The sequence below is a fragment of the Marmota marmota genome, unplaced genomic scaffold, assembly GCF_001458135.2.
Source record: "Marmota marmota marmota unplaced genomic scaffold, marMar, whole genome shotgun sequence".
In the NCBI taxonomy this organism is placed as follows: Eukaryota; Metazoa; Chordata; class Mammalia; order Rodentia; family Sciuridae; genus Marmota; species Marmota marmota.
The window spans coordinates 5,613,574-5,630,943 of record NW_026000138.1 but is presented as its reverse complement, the minus strand read 5'-3'; the positions used below and the strand labels follow the sequence as shown (position 1 = coordinate 5,630,943).

Sequence of the window (17,370 nt, the reverse complement as noted above, 5' to 3'; positions counted from 1 at the left end):
GAGGAGAAGGCAGTGCGGGTTCCGGAACACCTGAGCAGGTTCACCTTCTTATAAATTCTCCCCATTTCAATTCAGAGGTCGCTACTGGGGGGGTGGGGCTTCCTTGCTTAAAACAACAAAAATACCGTTTTGAACAACATGGCGGGCCGGTGCCCATGCTGTTTTAATTTGCTGTGACCAGATTGTCCAGCCCTTGTGGATTCGATCCCAGACAGGCTAGCTGGACTGACTCAGGGGGAAAAAAACGACTCTGTTTTTCAGCCACAAACTGTACCCTTCACCCTGGCCAAATATGTTGCAATCCTCGCTGAAGGTGCCAACTGTGGCCTCCCAGGAACCCAAGCTCACGGTCTGGATCCTGTTTGCAGACGGCGTGGCAGGCTGACCCTGGGCCATTGTTGTCCCCCATCCCCCGGGGAACCGCCCTGAATGGAGACCCCAGAGTGGGTCTAGGCTCAACCTCACCGTGAAACAAGACAAGGTACCAGTGTGTGGCGGGTCTTCCACGCGTATGTGCTGCATGAAGAGTGCACACCTGGACCGGAGGGAGGGAGGGAGGGAGGGAGGGAGGAAGACAGGCTGGTTCCACTCATGATAAGCCTTTGCACTTCAGGATGACTTCAAAACCCAGGGACAGTAGAGCCTAGGGGTGACTGCTCTAGGGTCACCCAGATCAGAGCCCCTAAATTAAAATCAAACCTAGTTTACAGTTTTTAACCAAGCATAGGACCTGGTTCAGGAGAAATGTCGGTGACTGTGACCACAGACAAGGGTAAGCTGTTGTGACCCAAAGACTCAACAAAAAAAGCCTTCTGCCCAAAACTTCTGCAGTCCGACCCATTTCCCTGCCCAACGGTCATAGGTACCAAAGTTTCTGTCATCAGGCCTTCAGACCTTCAAGAGTCACAAAGAAACTCGGATAGTCCTGTGGGGGAAAGGCTCAGACTCATTAGTGATCAAAGAAATACACGTTTAAATGAACAGATATCAAATTGGCAATTTTTTTTTTTAATTAAAAAGTTAGGTTGGCAAGCGTTCAGAAAGGGACGCCCCCCCAGGGGTGCTAAGGGAGTATTAATTGGCATAACCTTTCTAGGTAGCAAGTTGGCAATTTGTACCAAGAGTCTCAATCAAGTCTTCCCCGCTCACTCACTCATTCTTCTTCTAGGGAATTTCCCTAAAGAAATAATCAAGGATGTAATCAAACGCTTAGGCATGTGGAAATTTCTTTCAGTGCTATTCATATTAGTTAAAAAAAAAAAAGGGAAATGGCCCCTCTGAGTTCAACTATGAACAAGACAGCCTCCATCAACCATTCATCCATCCATCCACCCACCCATCCACCCTCCATCCATCTACCCACCCATCTACCTACCCATCTACCCATCCATCCATTTATCTATTCATCCACCCACCCATCTACCCATCCATCCATCCATCCACCCATTCACCCATCCATTCATCCACCCATCCATCCACCTATCTATTCATCCACCTACCCATCTACCCACCCATCCATTCATCCATCCACCTATCCAGCCATTTAATTATTCGTTTAGCAAATAGTTATTGAGTGTCTACCATATGCTCAGTCCGATGAGTGATTCCCAATTCAGTGATTGGATAATTAATGATATACATATATAATAAATTATTATCCAGCTAATGAAATGAATTTTTTAAAATAATAAATGACTTAGAAGAATGCTTAAAGTATAATGGTAAGCATGCAATATCAAATTGCACACACAATATGACCTTAATGTTTAAAATGTATACATGAACACACACACACACACACACACACACACACTCTCAAGGGGAAATACATTGAAATGTTCGCTATGGCGATGATTGTTTCTGTGATTTTTGTTTTCTTCTTTTATTTTTCTGTCTTTTATAAAAGTTGTTTTACACTGAGCATGCCAGGAAACAAAGCTATCAGAGATTTTTTTCCTGAATTAAAAAAAAAATTGCAGTGAACCTAAATAATATAAGAACAAAGCTATCTCCATAAAAAAGGAGGAGGAGGAGGAGGAGGAGGAGAAAAGAAAAGAAACAAACAAACCAATTAAGGCTTGGGGTTGTTCATTCATTCTTTTATTTGACATTTACTAAGAACCTCAGAGAACGCAGACTCTAATCTCCAGACTCGGGCTCCCTGGTAGCTGAGATGTGCTGCCCTTTAAGACCAGTGCACAGAGAGGAGCTTTTGCCTGGGCTTCTGGGGGGAAGGGGACAGGAATGGGTCCCCGAGTTAGTAGCAGTGGAGACAACTCTGAAGGGAGACAGAATAAGGCAAGGCCTTGGGTGTCAACATAGAACAGTGAGGATGTGAACAGTGGACACGGTCCCCAGGGTTTCCTGAACTTGGAAGAGTCCTGTGGACCTTGGAATCCCTGAGGCCTGAGAACCAGGTGGACCCCCCAGACCTGATTGGTTTGACCTCCATTGACTTACAACTCGGAACCATTTCCACAAAACTCCAGACTCCTGGCTTCTTAAAAATCTAGTCCCCAGTACCTTCTAGGCCACAGGCAGCTGGGGCTAAGAAGCAGCTGCCCCCTTGGCCAGTCTCTCTTGGTCACTCCCTTGCCTGGCACCTGGCACCTCGGTAGGCATTTGAGATGGCAATTCCTCATCTGCCCAACCCACCACCCCCTAAACAGATGAGGAAACTGAGACCCAGGAAGATCTATGGCTCATCAATGTCGCTCAGCTGAGTAGTGACCCAGCCCGGACCCAGGCTCCTCACTCTAACCAGGAGCCTGATTCACAGTTGCTTTTTCCCTTACGGGGTCCCAGCTCAGCTTCTGAACCTGGTTCCTTGGGTGAGAAGAAAATGTAACTCTGAGCCTGCTCTCGACACCTCGCGGGCCAGGACGCATGCCAGGAAATGCATCCTTCAGTGGTTTCCCGGTTGCCTGAAGATCACGGTGCATTTTCACAAGCCTAGATGACACCAGTCAATCACTCGACTTGTCCTCTGGACACCATCAAGAGACGCAGGAAACTCAGAGGGACGAGGCTGTTGCTGGTATAACACAGCAGAATATTTTACAGTGAACTTTTGGTTTATGAGAGCAGAAGGGGCACACTCTAAGCCAACGATAGGCAGTATTCAGTAGGGTGAATACATAAGCCAGTAACAGACATTCATCACCATGATCGAGTGTTAGCTTCTGTACATAATTATATGGGCTATGCTTTCATAGGACAGGCCGTGCAGCAGGTTCGTTCACACCAGCGTCACCGCACAGGCTAAGAACCACATTTTGCTATGGCATCATGACGGCTACAATGTCCCTTGGCAATAGGAATGTTTCAGCTCCGTGTCACATTCGCAGCTTGCTGTTGATGTAAACACCCCGTGACTGTATTCGACGTACAAAACTATCCTTGTGAGTTCATAAGATCTTTCCTTCAGAGTCTTGAGGCTCCGCGTCCTGTGTTAGTGTTTTCCCAGCAGGAGGGTCACCTGGATCCCAAGAGGACATGAGTGGCAAGAGAAAGTAAACATGCTTGCACTGGACGAGGGCTTCCACACGTGTAGGGCTTCCAGCACAGTGACCCCTGAGCCTCAGGAGCTCCCTGGCCTCCAAAGGTGTAAGATGCTCCTTCCAATGACTGGCGAATCCACGGCCCCCGGGGCCCGTCCACCACGTCTAGCTGCTGGGATTCTGTGATGCAATCACTGGGCAGGGAAAGGCTGGGCTCCTCTCTCACCACATGGCCAGGCTGGGTTTTGTCCAGGTTCTACTGGGCTGGCAAAGGGGTGATTTTTCTCCCTGTTGATGCCCGTGCGGACTGGAACAGGGCCACCCCCGACTCTGTCCTTTTGATGGCTTTTACTTATTTTCTGGCTTTAGATCAAGGCAGACGGCAGAGAAGGGACAGAGAGACGGAGAGGGCAGCCTCTCCTTTAAAAACGACCAGGAGCTCCGCTCGCCCCTCCTCCCAGCCCAGGGAAACTGGAGCATGGCTTTCCTCCAGAGCTGCCCGACCCAGGATCCTGCTTAGGGCACAAAAGCCGGGAAATTTCAGAGCCAGTCTCGACCCCGGGGAGGCCAGAGCCTGGGAGCTGGGCTTCCAAAGATTCTCCCAGACTGCGGGGAGTTAAGGTGGCCGCCCGCCCTCGGCCTGCCCCACGGCAAGCAGGAAATCCCAGAATTTATAGATGACCCTGTCACAAGGCAAATGTTTTGGAACAAATTGTTCTGCTTTTAAATCCTTGTTTTCCACTGGTTTTTCATTCTGGGTTTCCCCCTCCTTCCCACCTTCCTGCCGTCCTTGTTAAACCGGGGCCGTGGCGCCACCTACTGCCCGTTGTGGGCAGTGGGACTCAACTGGGATCCGGGGACCCTGGGCCTGCTGCCCACCTCTTGGGTCTCAGCATGGGTGGGAGGGTGGATTTCTGGCTCTGGTTCTGAGAGTCTGTGCTGAAGATCCTGCACCAAGCTGCTGGAAAATCGCGCTGCAGTTATGTGACCCGAAGACTCAAGGAAAACTGTGCCCTCAAGGTTTGGAAAAAGCAAATCAGAGAGCATCACCGTCTGCAAACCAGCTGTGCCAGTGTTGGTCGTCTGGTCAATCCAGTGGGTTTCCATTTCCTCTGAACCCACGGTGTCCTTTTCCAGGTGGCAGAAAAACAAGTGTGCCTGTGTTCGCTTGCTCTAGTTGCTCAATTAACACGTGTGACCTTCCTCTCCTCTTTAAGGGTGGCTGGGGGTGGGGGGGACAGCTCAGCGGGGTGTTAGAGGCAAAGTCCAGACCTCAGAAAAATGGCATCTTTATCTCCTTCTATGAACACGCCAGAGCAAATAGTCAGCTTTGCAAAGCAAGCCAGGGGCTCAGGCGGGAGGCCTGACAGCCCAGTACCTACCTGACAAGATGGGTGACCCTAGGAAAGTTGCTTGTCCCCTCTGAAGCCTCAATGTCCTCCCCTGTCTGTGGGGCCAGTGACAGTAACGGCACCTCAACATGTTGCTGCAAGTACTGACACGAAGCAGGGCACACCCAGAACCCGGTAAAAGGGACTAGGCAGAGAGAAGGTATCAAGCTGCAGAGATGATCTGGGTTTTCATGGTTTCAGAGACGTGATGCCTGGTGCAGAAGACGGATCAGTGACAGTCCGGAACTGCTGAGCTGCTCAGGACGTCCCTGGGATCTGCTCTTCCCTGTCCAGAGACCATGCTTTATTGAATAAGGGATCCTTGGGCCAGGGCTGGGGCTCAGTGGTGGAGCGCTCGCCTAGCACGAGCAAGGCCCTGGGTTCGATCCTCAGCACCCCATAAAGATAAATAAGTAAAATAAAGGTATTGTGTCCAATTACAACTAAAAAAATAAATATTAGAAGAAAGGATCCTCAGTTTTCCCACCTGTTCAATAGGCATGGCATCTGTCTTACCTGGTGGTCAGAGACACAGAGGGCATCTGGCCAGCAGGTACGTGAAACTGCTTCGAAAAGCTTAAAGAGGGAAGGAAAGAGGAAAGGGGGGGAAAGGAGGGAGGGAAGGAGGACATCTTGAGCAGCATCAGGCCAATTAGCTCCTTTTCTGCTGACATAAATTGAACACACTCTCGACAGTGGGTTCCCCCTCTAACTCAGTGGACACAGGAGAGTGGACGGCTGATCTCAGGTTGCTGGGGAGCCTCTCAGCAGAAGAGAGGTGGATTGGGCCATGACAGGAAGCAAGGTGGAGGCCAATTCCGACTTAGTCCCAGGGGTCCTAGGGAGCCACAGACAATTCATAAGCAAGGGAAGGGCATGACCAGGAAGAAAATTCAGGCAGCAGCAAGAGGGATCAATTACAGAAAGGACCAAGAAGCTCCTCCCATGCCGTGTGGCCTAGACTGAGGGTAGCCAGCTGTCCTGGCTTGCGTGGGGACAGAGCAGTTTCCCGAGACATGTGATCTTGAGTTTTTAAAACACATCGAAGTCCCGGTGTGAATGATACCTCCTAGAATCCAGCCATGCAGTGATTCTGACTAGAGCCCTTTAATCCACAGGTCCCACACCTCCGCATCCGCTCTCAAAATATAACCCATCTTGTCTCATTTCCTCCCAGTTCTGTCCTACTGAGCTAGGTTAGCAGAGTAATGCATCGGGATGGACGACTGCTGACCCCTTCAAGGTAACAGTTGTGCATTTAAGCACCACCATCTCCTGATGACAATGCTTTCATCCAACAGAGTAACTAACACTAAAAATGTTAGCCCAGGAGAGATGGGGAAGATGGTGGGGGGGAGCATGCCACGTCACTCACATCTCATCCGGTCCACAGCCATCTATTTTACCTTGCACAGGGCCACCTGGCTCTCAGCTCACCAGCCCGCCCTGCCAAAGCAATCCTGCAGGAGCCGGGGCTGCTTGAATATTCTGTAAATAATGCTGACTACAGAACTTCAGAGATAGACTCATGGAATCTCAGCAATAGAATCACAGAATGTCAGAGGAGAAACAGATGCTAGACAGCACACGGTCCAGGGTCGGAAAATACACCACACTCAGGCTGCCGCTTCCCCCTGCCGTGCCCATGGCAGACATCACTAATCAATCATGACACTGTCTGGCTGAGCTTGTTTGCAGCCTTCGGATCCTTCAAGACAGCTGCGAATGATCTTGGATCAGTAAATCAGAGCTAAGGATTATTGAACACTCTTACTGAATTCCCTTTCCCACATTCCACTTTAATCGCCAACTGTTTGCCAGCTATTCTCTATCAGGGATTCTCAGCCTCGGCACCATAGGTGTGTCTGGGCTGGATAACATGTGGTGGTGGGAGACTGTTATCAGAGGACGGCATCCTTGTCCTCTATACACTAGGTACCAGAGGAAGCCCCTTCCGTTAAGTTGTGACAACCTAAAATCTCTGTGACATGACCATGTCCCCTGGATAGGAGGAGAAGACAAGAGCAGACCCATCCTTGTTTGAGAACTTATGGTGTATCTATCTATTCTCTCTCATCGTCCCCGCGGATTTTCTGGATTTTCACTTTACAGATGAAGAAACAGAGATCGAGAAGGAGTTTCAGGATGAGTTAGTGACAAAGGCAGACGGTGGGACCCCAATCCCCTCCTACAGCTGGGGAAACTGTTCAGTTCATTGTCTTTGGCTGCAAACTCCTCAGGGCGGGGGGCGGGGGTTGGAAAACCAGGCCCTAGAGTGGCTGGGTGGCAGTGCGTCCTGCGCTCCTCCCAGTCCAGGGTGGAGACGGCCCAGGGAAGTGGCTGTGTGGGACCATATGGCGCTTGCCAGTGGCAGTGGTGGCACCGCGAGTCATAATGCCTCCCTTCTCTCCAACGATGACAAGAGTCTCCTTGCTTCACAGGAAGCACATGAAATCTGGCCTCGCCTCCAGAGATTTGGGGTTGAAAACCTGACAGTTTAGACATACAGCCCGTGGGCGATGTTTCCCTTCTCCGGGGCTGTGTCTGTGCCAGGAATTCCTAACAAAGGGGGGAAAGGATTAATTAATTAAAAAAAAAAACATAAAAAATGTTCAGGAAACTGACTCATAAGAAACTGTCCCTTTTTTTCTCCTTGGTAGCGATCAAAACGTCGCGAGTTCCTACACACATATTTTACAGAGGTTTCATAATCTTCCAGCGGTGATTCTTCCTATAAGGAAGGTCCCTTGGGAAGTCATTGAGGCCTCCTCACTACATGTATTCCAGAGAAAATTGGATGGAACACTTAGTGAAGGGAGGAGGAGGGAGGGGAGGAGGGAGGGGAGGAGGAGGGTGGGGAGGAGGCACGGGGGAGCCTGTGGACCAAGTTCACTGCCAAGGGCAGAGGCACCGAAGACCCCTTTTCCTGGAAATTCCTAAAAATTTCCAAACTGTCTTTCACTTCAAGGGCCCAAATCATCTCTTTGTGCTGTCTTTTTATTCTCTTATCTATTTCTAGTGGCAAATATGAGACTTTTTTTTTTGGCACCAAATCTTTAAAAGTCGAGGGAGGAAGAAAGAAAAAAAATCAACCATCAAACAACAACATCAACCAACAACAATCAGCAAGCCAAGCAAAAAAACAATCAAAAAAAAAAAAATCACCCCAAATCCCAAGATTTTTTTTTTTTCTGTTTTGTTTTGTTTTGAAGATTTTCCTGGGCAGTGTGACAGTTGTGTTTCATCAAGGGGGGTGGGAGTGGGGGGTCCAACTTTAGTGCACATGCCCGTCCCCGGGGAGCTTGTTAAAATCTCAGGTTCCCCAGGCCTGCACCCCTGAGAGGGAGGTATGGGGGGGGCACGGATCTGCGTTTTTAATAAGCCCTTGGGTGGCTCTGCTCAAGCTAGTCCCAGGACCACACTTTGAGAAATAATGAGTTTCAGGTTTTTTCAGCTCTCAGCAAATCAGAGATGTGAAAAATCCACATTAAAAAAAAAAAAAAATCAGGGAGGGTAACGATTTTTCTGGAAGGGCTCCGCTTCAATAGGCATTTCCCTTCGCGCCGGTAACATATGATTCCGTTCACACCCGGGGAGGCAGCGAGCAGCCAGGACCTCAGCCGAGCGCTCTGGGCCAACGCGGCACACCGCCACCTTTTTACAGAGCAGCGTTGACACCCATCTGCTCAAATAAATTAACGTTTCCATCTCAAATAACTCATTTGGCTTCCTCGGGAAGGTTACAGGCCAACTCAAGGGGGAGGGGAGGAGGCGGCCTGGGGGAGGGGGAGGTGGGAGGGGCGCCTTGGAGGTTGCAAGGCGCACTGTTGCATTTGGGGGCGCCCAGGGAGGAGCATGCAGCCCCTGCACCCCCTTACCTCTCCTCAGGGTTCCCACTGATGCCTCGGGGTGGTCACAGCAGGAGGGGAGTGCGTGCTTGTGCACATGGATGCACCTATATGTGTGCATGGGGTTGGGGGACAAGTGTGAGGGGCAGAGGGTTTTCTGGACCATCAAAGGACAGGGTGTTTGGCCCAAGGCTCAGGAGAGCATATGATGGAGACAACAGGTACCTTTCTTTTCTTTTTCTTTTTAATTGGCTCTTTACAATTATGTGTGACAATCAAATTTATTTACCTTTTCTTTTTTACGAGAGCAGGAGAGGGTCGAAGGGAGCGTGGTCATATGTGTATCTATGGAAAGGTCACAGGGAAGCCCGTTAATCTGGACACTCAACGTGTAGGAAGAATTAAAAGAATTCAATTTGAGAAAATGAAAGACTTTCTTCCTTGGAGTAGTTTTAGGCTTCATTTTTTAGGGTTTCACATCAAAATAAAGCAGAAGGTGCAGGGATTTCCCCCCACTCCCCTCTGTCCCCATACATGCCCAGCCTCCTTCATGAGCAGGGTGCCCTACCAGAGTGGCACCTGTTACCAGGGGTAAACCTCCAGAGACCCACCATTATCATCCAAAGTCCATAGAAACATTTTTTTTTTGGCAGGGGGTAACCAGGGATTGAACTCAGGGGCGCTTGACCCCTGAGCCCCATCCCCAGCCCTATTTTGTGTTTTATTTAGAGACAGGGTCTCGCTGAGGTGCTTAGGGCCTGGCTTTTGCTGAGGCTGGCTTTGAAATCGAGATCCTCCTGCCTCAGCCTCCCGAGCCACTGGGATGATGGGCGTGTGCCATGCACCATGGCGTCTGGTGAAAGTTTTTATTTCGAAATCATTTTAGAGTTACCAGAAACGTGTCCAAATAGGACAGCGGTCCCATTCACCCTTCGCCAGCTTTCTTTGACATGCCGTAGTTACAGCCCGCGAAATTTATACAAGGATGAAAACCAGAAGCTAACCCTAGTTCCTGACTCTTTAACTCAATGACAAATCCTATTTTGGTTTGACCCATTTTCCCACTAAAGTCTTCTTTTCTGAACAGGAACTTTCAAGTCAAAGAGATTTGGATACGAATCCCAGCTCTGTCTCTTCAAAATTGTCCAAATCACGTGATTTCTCCGGGGCCTGTTTTTTTTTCTCTGTGAAATGGGAAACAGTGATACCCGCCCAGTAGGGTCTTCGTGATGTTTAAATGCAGAAACGTGTGCCCGGGGCCTGGCAGGAGAGCAGGCCCCGTGATCAGCTTGACTTCCCTACCCTCTTTCCATCCAGAAGGACAAACGGGCATTTGTGCAAATTCCTGTTAGACCAGTTGGACTTCAACTTAGCTGGTAGATCAAGTTTCTGTATTTTGGAAGAAAGGAAAAGAAGTGACCACAGCGGCGGCACCCTGGCATCCTGCATGCAAGAGGGTCTTCTGGTGCCGGATCAAGGGCAGGTTTATGTTACCAAGAACCGGAGTTTTTAAAAAGTCTCACCACTGAAAGGCAGCTTCTCCCAGAGGAAGGAGACTGAGGACCGGCTGCCTCCTGCCCATGTCTCTCCCCACACAGCCTAGTCAATAGTGGACAGACTCACCCTGAGACCACGGCCGGGGACCGGGGCTGGAAATGTCCAGGAGGATCTTGAGCAGCGACCACCGCATCTCTTTCTGGATCTGCAAATGTGGCCAAGGTTGCTGAGTGGTCAGGAGAAGCTGGCGTCCAGCAACAGGATTGTCCTTTGGACAGTTTCAACCAGGAGGTTCAAGTCATCGTGGGCTGTTTGTGAATATTGTCTGGGCCACTGATCTCATTCTGAATAAAGAGAATAAAAGGGGAAAAGGTAGCCCGCAACCTACATGGCCCTGGTCTCACAGAAAGAAACCTGTTTTCAATTTCACAGCTCTCCCCGACTATTGGCCTTGACCTAAAGTATGTAGATCATCCTGACATGGAACACCTAGAGTTTTCATAACTGATTCATTTTTGAGTCTAACAATCTGTGTTTTCAGGAAATCTTAGAGGCATGGAAAAGCTCTACATCTCAGCAAAAGTTCAATTCTTAATAAAATTTTCATTGAAAAAATTATGGTTCATATAGGAAAACACTGTGTAGAAGTGCAAACATATTGCAGATTTAGTCTGCACGGATATGCTAAGCTGCAATAACAAGTAAGCCTTGAGATCTTAACAGCCTTGAGATCTTAAATGCTCCTAACAGGTTCATTTCTCATTTATACAAAGTCTGATGCAGGACAACAGGGACCCCCTTCCATTTTGGCACATGGTTTCCAGAGTCACGATGACAAAAGAAGCGCGTGCGCGTGCAAGAGAGGTGGGAAGCTCCCACCCACTTTTGGCCCAGGAAGGACATACAGATATGCCTACTGCCCAATGGCCAGGCCTAGTCACCAAACTCCAATCCAACCACACGGAGATGAGGGATGTTTAGTGGCCATGACCGTCTCTGCCATCTGTTATCCCCATGCCCATCCCACTCTGCTGATGCAAATAACTCCTGTCAGCAGTTTGGTCCATTTCCTTCTAGAACTTTCTTTCATACATGTTTACTTGTGCACGTTCCCTCTAACTGTACTCTACATTCATATGCCATGGACAACGTTTCTTTTACAAAAAAGGGGCCCTGCTTTGAACCTGCTTTTGCCCTGTGCGACATTTAACAATATATCTTGAACCGCCGTAACAGTGACAGTGAGCTAAAACGTGTCTCAATAAGAAAACAGAGATTAAGCTGCATTCTCTGTGCCGTCCGTCCACTCAGGCCGTAAGGTCCTGGGCCACAGGTACAGCGACTCACCTGGGGGTCGCTCACGGGGACCTGCCTGTTCACAGCCACAGCGCCGAGGAACTTCCCCTCCCCCAACCCCCCGTGGAGACTTACCTTCCTGGGTTCAGATGACCCCCATTTAGCTCCCACCTCTCAGAGGCCTTCTCTGAGCACAGCTCTGTCTTCTCCAGCCCAAGGGTCTCAGCTTTTCTCAAGTGACATTTGGGGCTGGGTGACTCTTGGTCAGGAGAGGGCTCAGGGCCGGTGGCTCGTATATTCAGACACCAACAGGGAAATGTGAGAACTATTTTGCTTCTTGGAGTGATGTGCGGATCCATCCCTCCGGCCATTCATTCAGACATTCTTCCAATGCTTATCGGGGGCCAGGCACGCTGGCGCACACCTATAGTCCCAGCCACCTGGGAGGCTGAGGCAGGAGGATCACAAGTTCAAGGTCAGCTGGGCAACTTAGTGAGACCCTGTCTCAAAATATCATTTTTAAAAAGGGCTGGGGATGTAGCTCCGTGGTAGAGCATTTGCCTAGCATGCACAAGTCCCTGTATTCAATCATTAATAAACACACACACACACACACACACACACACACTAAGCCCTTGCCATATTCTTGGTGATAGACCATCTAGTGGTTCAGAGAAATCACTGGAAACAAAGAAGTCTCACTTAGATACCAGCTCTGCCATTTATTTGTTGTGTGGCCTTGGGGAAGTTACCTAACTTCTCTGATCCTAAGTCCACTCATATAAAACAGAGATTAAAAAAAAAAATTACCTCCCCACGAGGCAGTGAGGATTAAATGAGATAACATGTGTAAGGGCCTAGTAGTGAAACTTCAAATGGGAAGTGTCTATTGGCTTTGTGGTCATAATAGTTATTCTACTTTCAAAAAAACGGGGTCTAGGCTATAGTCCTTGGATACAGAGCTCAAAGGGACAGTGGTGGACAATGAAGCTGTCGTCGGACCAGCAGTACCTCTCTGTTCTCTCTTAGGGAATACTGAAGTCTGGAGCAGAAGGGAGACTGGGCCATCATTTGGTTTGACCATCTCAATTCACAAGGAGGAGATGTGACAGTGGCAGATTTGGGGGGAAGAGACGTGTTCGAAGTCGTGGGGAAGCCGAGGAGCGGGCCTGGGCCAGAGCTCAGCCTCCCGAGGCCCGGAGGCTGCCTTTCCCTCTCTGTCTGTCTGGCAGAGGGCTGGACGGGGCAGGCGCCTCCTTTCTCAGTGTCAACCACAGACAGAAGCCCCAAAGACTCGGCCAGTGGAAAATCTAAGTCAATGTACTTTTAGGGATGTCTGTTTCCATAGAGATTCACAAATAATCAGACACAATCGTTCCTTATCTGGACAGAAAGAGCCATTCATTGCAGGAGGACGAGTAGAGGTGACATTCCCACTGACCTGGCCTGGGGGACAGAAAGGCCGGGCTGGGCGCTAGGAGCCTGAGGTCCACAAGCCAACCTTCCAGGAGAGGGGCCTGCAGTCTCTTGACGGTTCTGAACCCTGATAACGTCCAACCTGCCCATCCCCATGGACAGTGGTGGACGGGGTCCCCCCAAGACACACGATGGCAGCCCTGTCCTTGGGAAGCGTTTCCGCCCCTGTGCGTCTCCAAGCCCTTTTTATTTCGAGATAAGGTCCTGCTGCTGAGTTGGCCAAGGCTGGCCTCAAACTTGTGACCCTCCTGCGTGAACGTTGAGTGCTGGCCTGGCTCACCCTAACCACACAACGAGGGTCACAGTTTCACAGTAGGAGTGGTGACTAGGACCACCCCAACTGTCATCCAACAATCTCGGAGGGATAGCATGACTTTAAAAAGCCTTTTTGGAGAGGTCAGCCCTGAGCTGGCCCCATCAGCTAGCTGACCACAGGATAAGGGGAGAGGCCACCCGGTCAGAGGACCCAGCCCAGGGGACCACAGCGGGCCACAGAGCATGAGGAGCATGTGAAGAAAGTGGGCCCAAGTGCCAGGGCAGAGGGTCAGGGTGGGTGATCAAGGGCTGGTGCACTGGTGCTTTGGGCTCAGGAAGTCTCGGGTTCAAGTCCTGCCACTCTGCTCAGGAGCTGTGTGTCCCAGGGCACCTCGTCTGTCTCTGTTCCTGCCTTGCACGAGACATGCATGAACAGTGCCTACTCCCCTCGGCTTGTGGCCACCCCAGGGTGCACCCTGGGAAGGACTCTGCAGCGGACCCGGCCAAGGAGCCTGGGATCAAAGGACTGGACTGCTCTGGCTAAGCTCTATGGCGTGGACAAGTGCTTACCCCTCTACCTGGCAGTTCCTTGTCTGCAAAATAAGATTGGTGGTCACCCCACAAGGGCTGCTGGAGGTACTAAGAGAACATCCAGGATGCACCCATTAACTAGGATGATGCCCTCTCCGTTTACATCCAAGGAAAATCGAGCTCAGAGAGGGAAAGCGCCTTGCCCAAGGTCACACAGCAAGTCGGTGGCAGTCTGTCCTACCGGCAGCATCCTGCAGGATCAGAGGTCCAGGTGACTTCCTGGCAAGGGTCCAGGGGGCAGGAACCTGAGGTGGCATGAGGCGCTCCCCCTTTGTAGGTTGTTTTCCTGCATGAAGGGCAAGGTGGCATCCACCACCTGCAGCCTATAAATCTGCCCTGGTGGCCGCCGCATCCAGGGATTGTGCAGCTCTGCCGCCCGCTGAGGAATCAGGTGGCACCAGCAGACGGACTCCCCAGGCTACTGGAACCGGCTCGGCTGCCATCATTTATTTTGGACAGGACACAAGATGGGGTATCAGAGGAACCCGCGGCTGGTCCGAGGAAGCGGCTCAGGAGCCAGGACTCTGCCCAGCTCTTCCAGGCACCGAGCTGTCCCCCGCGGCCACCCCGGGGCCCGGCAGAATGCAGCCTGTTTCCATCCAACTTCATTCATTGAAATTTAACCCAAAGACACGGAGGCCAACATCCTCCTGGAGGGGCGGCTTTGACTATGGTCCAATACATCGTCAGTGAGACACACGATCCTTACAAACGGGGGGCTCGGAGAGAATTAGGTGGGCGCACCCCAGGTCTCTGACAAGGCCAGTAAAGGAAGGGCCCTGACCCGGGCTCCCCAGGCACCCGGAGCTGCGGGATGTGCTGGAGCGTGTCTGTCCCGGGCTTTGCTTTCCTGTGAGCGTGGCTGCCCCTTCCTCTGCTTGAGGCACTGCCTGGTCACCCCTATGCCCCGTCGGCCGCCCACAGACGCCAACGGGCACTCGGGCATCGGGGGTGCTGCCATTCAGAGATGTCCGTCAGAGCCACGTGAATGCTGAGGGGGCTCCTGGGGAGGGGGATCCTCGGGGACCGCCATGGCCAGTGACAGCAGTGTCCCTTCTGTGTGAGTGAGTGGGTCTGCACGGGTGACTGTGACTTTTTTGTTTTTGGCAGGTGGACACCGTGAAAGGGACAGGAGTCCCCGATCAAATCCTGGCTGACAACCCCCCCACCCACCCACCGTCTCCCTCTCTGTATGGGCGGCTCCGGGAGCTTGCCCCCCAGGTTTAAGATGCTGAAGAGCCTCCAGACATCCAGCCTCCTGGGGACCGTTGACCTACTGTACGGAAGGCTGGCTTCCTCTGCTCCTGGAAGTCATGTCTGTCCCCGGGGCCCAAAAGCCTGTAGTGAAGCCAGAGAAATGGCCCAGGTGGATCTCGGGGGGATCACTGGCTTCGTGGCTATGGGACACGGTAACCCTTTGTTCAGCCGGTGTTCAGAGCCAACTCAGAAGCTTATCAAAGGACCCACCCCCCCACCCCCTGCCAAAATCAACTACAAATGTTGGGATGAAGGAGGAGAGCAGTCTGTACCCCAAGGACTTAAAATCAGCATACTACAGTGACGCAGCCACGTCAATGTTTACAGCAGCACAATTCACAATAGCTAAACAGTGGAACCAACCTAGATGCCCTTCAGTAGATGAAAGGATTAAAAAAATGTGATATATATATATACACACACACAGTGGAATACTACTCAGCACTAAAAGAGAATAAAATCATGACATTTGCAGGTAAATGGATGGAGTTGGAGAATATCATGCTAAGTGAAGCTAGCCAATCCCCCCAAACCAAAGGCCGAATGTTTTCTCTGATAAGCGGATGCTGACCCATAATGGGGAGAGGGGCATGGGAGGAATGGAGGAACTTTGGGCAGAGGGGAGGGTGGGGAGGGGAGGGAGTGTAGGGGTAGGAGAGATGGTGGAATGAGGTGGACATCATTACCCTAGGTACGTGGATGATTGCACAAATGGGGTGACCCTACCTTGTGTACAACCAGAGAAATGAAACGTCGTTCTCCACTGGTGTACAATGACTCGAAATGCATTCTGCCATCATGTACAATTAATTAGAACAAATAAAATATATAAATATATATATGTATGTAAAGTTTACATCATAAAAAAAGAAAAGAAGCCAAGCAGCCCCCCAACCTGGCCCGTCTGGGATCCCAACGTGTTCCTCGAGTGCTCACCCACTCATCCGCACCGCCACCTGGAAGTGTGCCATCAGGCAAAGGTCTGGATTCTGTTTACGACTACAAACTGTGGAGTGCTGTTCCCCTGCTGGAAAGAAAAGAAAATGCCCAGCTGTGACTGGAAAGAGCAACGGGGGGAACACGCTCGGGCGGTTGGCAGCCTACAGAACCCAGGCCCCGCCTGGAGGGAGCCCTGCTGTGGTAGGGTCAGGGCCGGGAAGCCCCTTCTGTCTCCCAGACTCAGGGCAGCCCTTAGGTTACGGAGTTGGAGTCTCTTGAAATAATATTATTTATGATTCTTGGCCACGCTGCTCCCTGACAGGGTGACTGTAGGGAATCATGTGACCTCTGCACCGTCCTCACAGGTAGAGTGGGTTCAACTGGGAAACGCCCTTCAGTCCCTGGGGGGCCTGGCTCAGACATCCTTTTTTTCTTTTTATTCCGGTACTGGGGATTGAACTGGGGGGCACTTTACCTTTACCATCGTGCCACATCCCCAGCCCCTTTTGTTTATTTATTTCCATTTGTGGTTTTCACATATACCTGACAGTAGGGTGTGTTGTGACATAGGATACCTACGCGGGGTGCGACCCCTCACAATTTTGCTCCCGTTCTTGTGGTTGAACATGATGTGGAGTCACACCTGTGGTGCATTCATGTAGGAGCTTAGGAAAGTTAAGTCTGATTTCATTTATTGTCTTTCCTATTCCCCTCCCCGCTCCCTTTTATTTTTTGAGACAGATCTCACTAAGTTACCTGCAGCGAGATAGATAGCAAAACGCCTTATGTGGATGATGACTGCCCTGGTCAGCAATCACCAACTGGCCACCACCTATGCAGTTAGTAAACTAATGTCCAGACCGGGGGAGGGTGACAGGGCTGTGCAGGTAAATGCACAGCTCTCTGAGTCAGAAATATCTGAGCTCACATCCCACCATCGCTGCTTTCCAGCTGTGTGACCTCGGTTGAGTTGCTTGACTTCTCTGAGCCTCTGGTTCCTCCTCTATGAACTGCAAAAACCTGTGTCTGTCTTTTAGAGTTGCCGTAAGGATTAAATGAAGCTGGCTGGCATTTAGGAGTTACTTGATCAAGAGCAGTCAGAGTGATGGTCTATCGTTTTCCATCAGGCCCTACAATCTTAATACCCTGTTTCCAAAACATGTAGTGCTTATGGGAAATAAGATGGTAGGTAGCGTGTGAAAATTCTTAGATATGTGGAATCAGGGACCAAAGAAGGAACGCGTCACACCTGTGATTTTTAACACTGTTACTGATTAGAATGAAGCAAAGCGTATAGAATGTGATCAATTGGAAAATTAT

General features: G+C 50.5%; 1 long non-coding RNA gene across 2 annotated transcripts; it reads right to left on the bottom strand.

Annotated features, from left to right (window-relative positions):
- Positions 1 to 2,078: 2,078 nt before the first annotated feature.
- On the bottom strand, positions 2,079 to 15,472 carry LOC125611248. Of its 2 annotated transcripts, none has more exons than XR_007341404.1 (3): positions 10,363 to 15,472; positions 9,029 to 10,128; positions 2,079 to 7,450 (listed from the first exon to the last, which is right to left on the bottom strand). It is a non-coding gene; the product is annotated as an uncharacterized LOC125611248 (long non-coding RNA). The 2 variants fall into 2 exon arrangements; XR_007341405.1 differs by having other exon boundaries at positions 9,029 to 9,084.
- Positions 15,473 to 17,370: the final 1,898 nt, after the last annotated feature.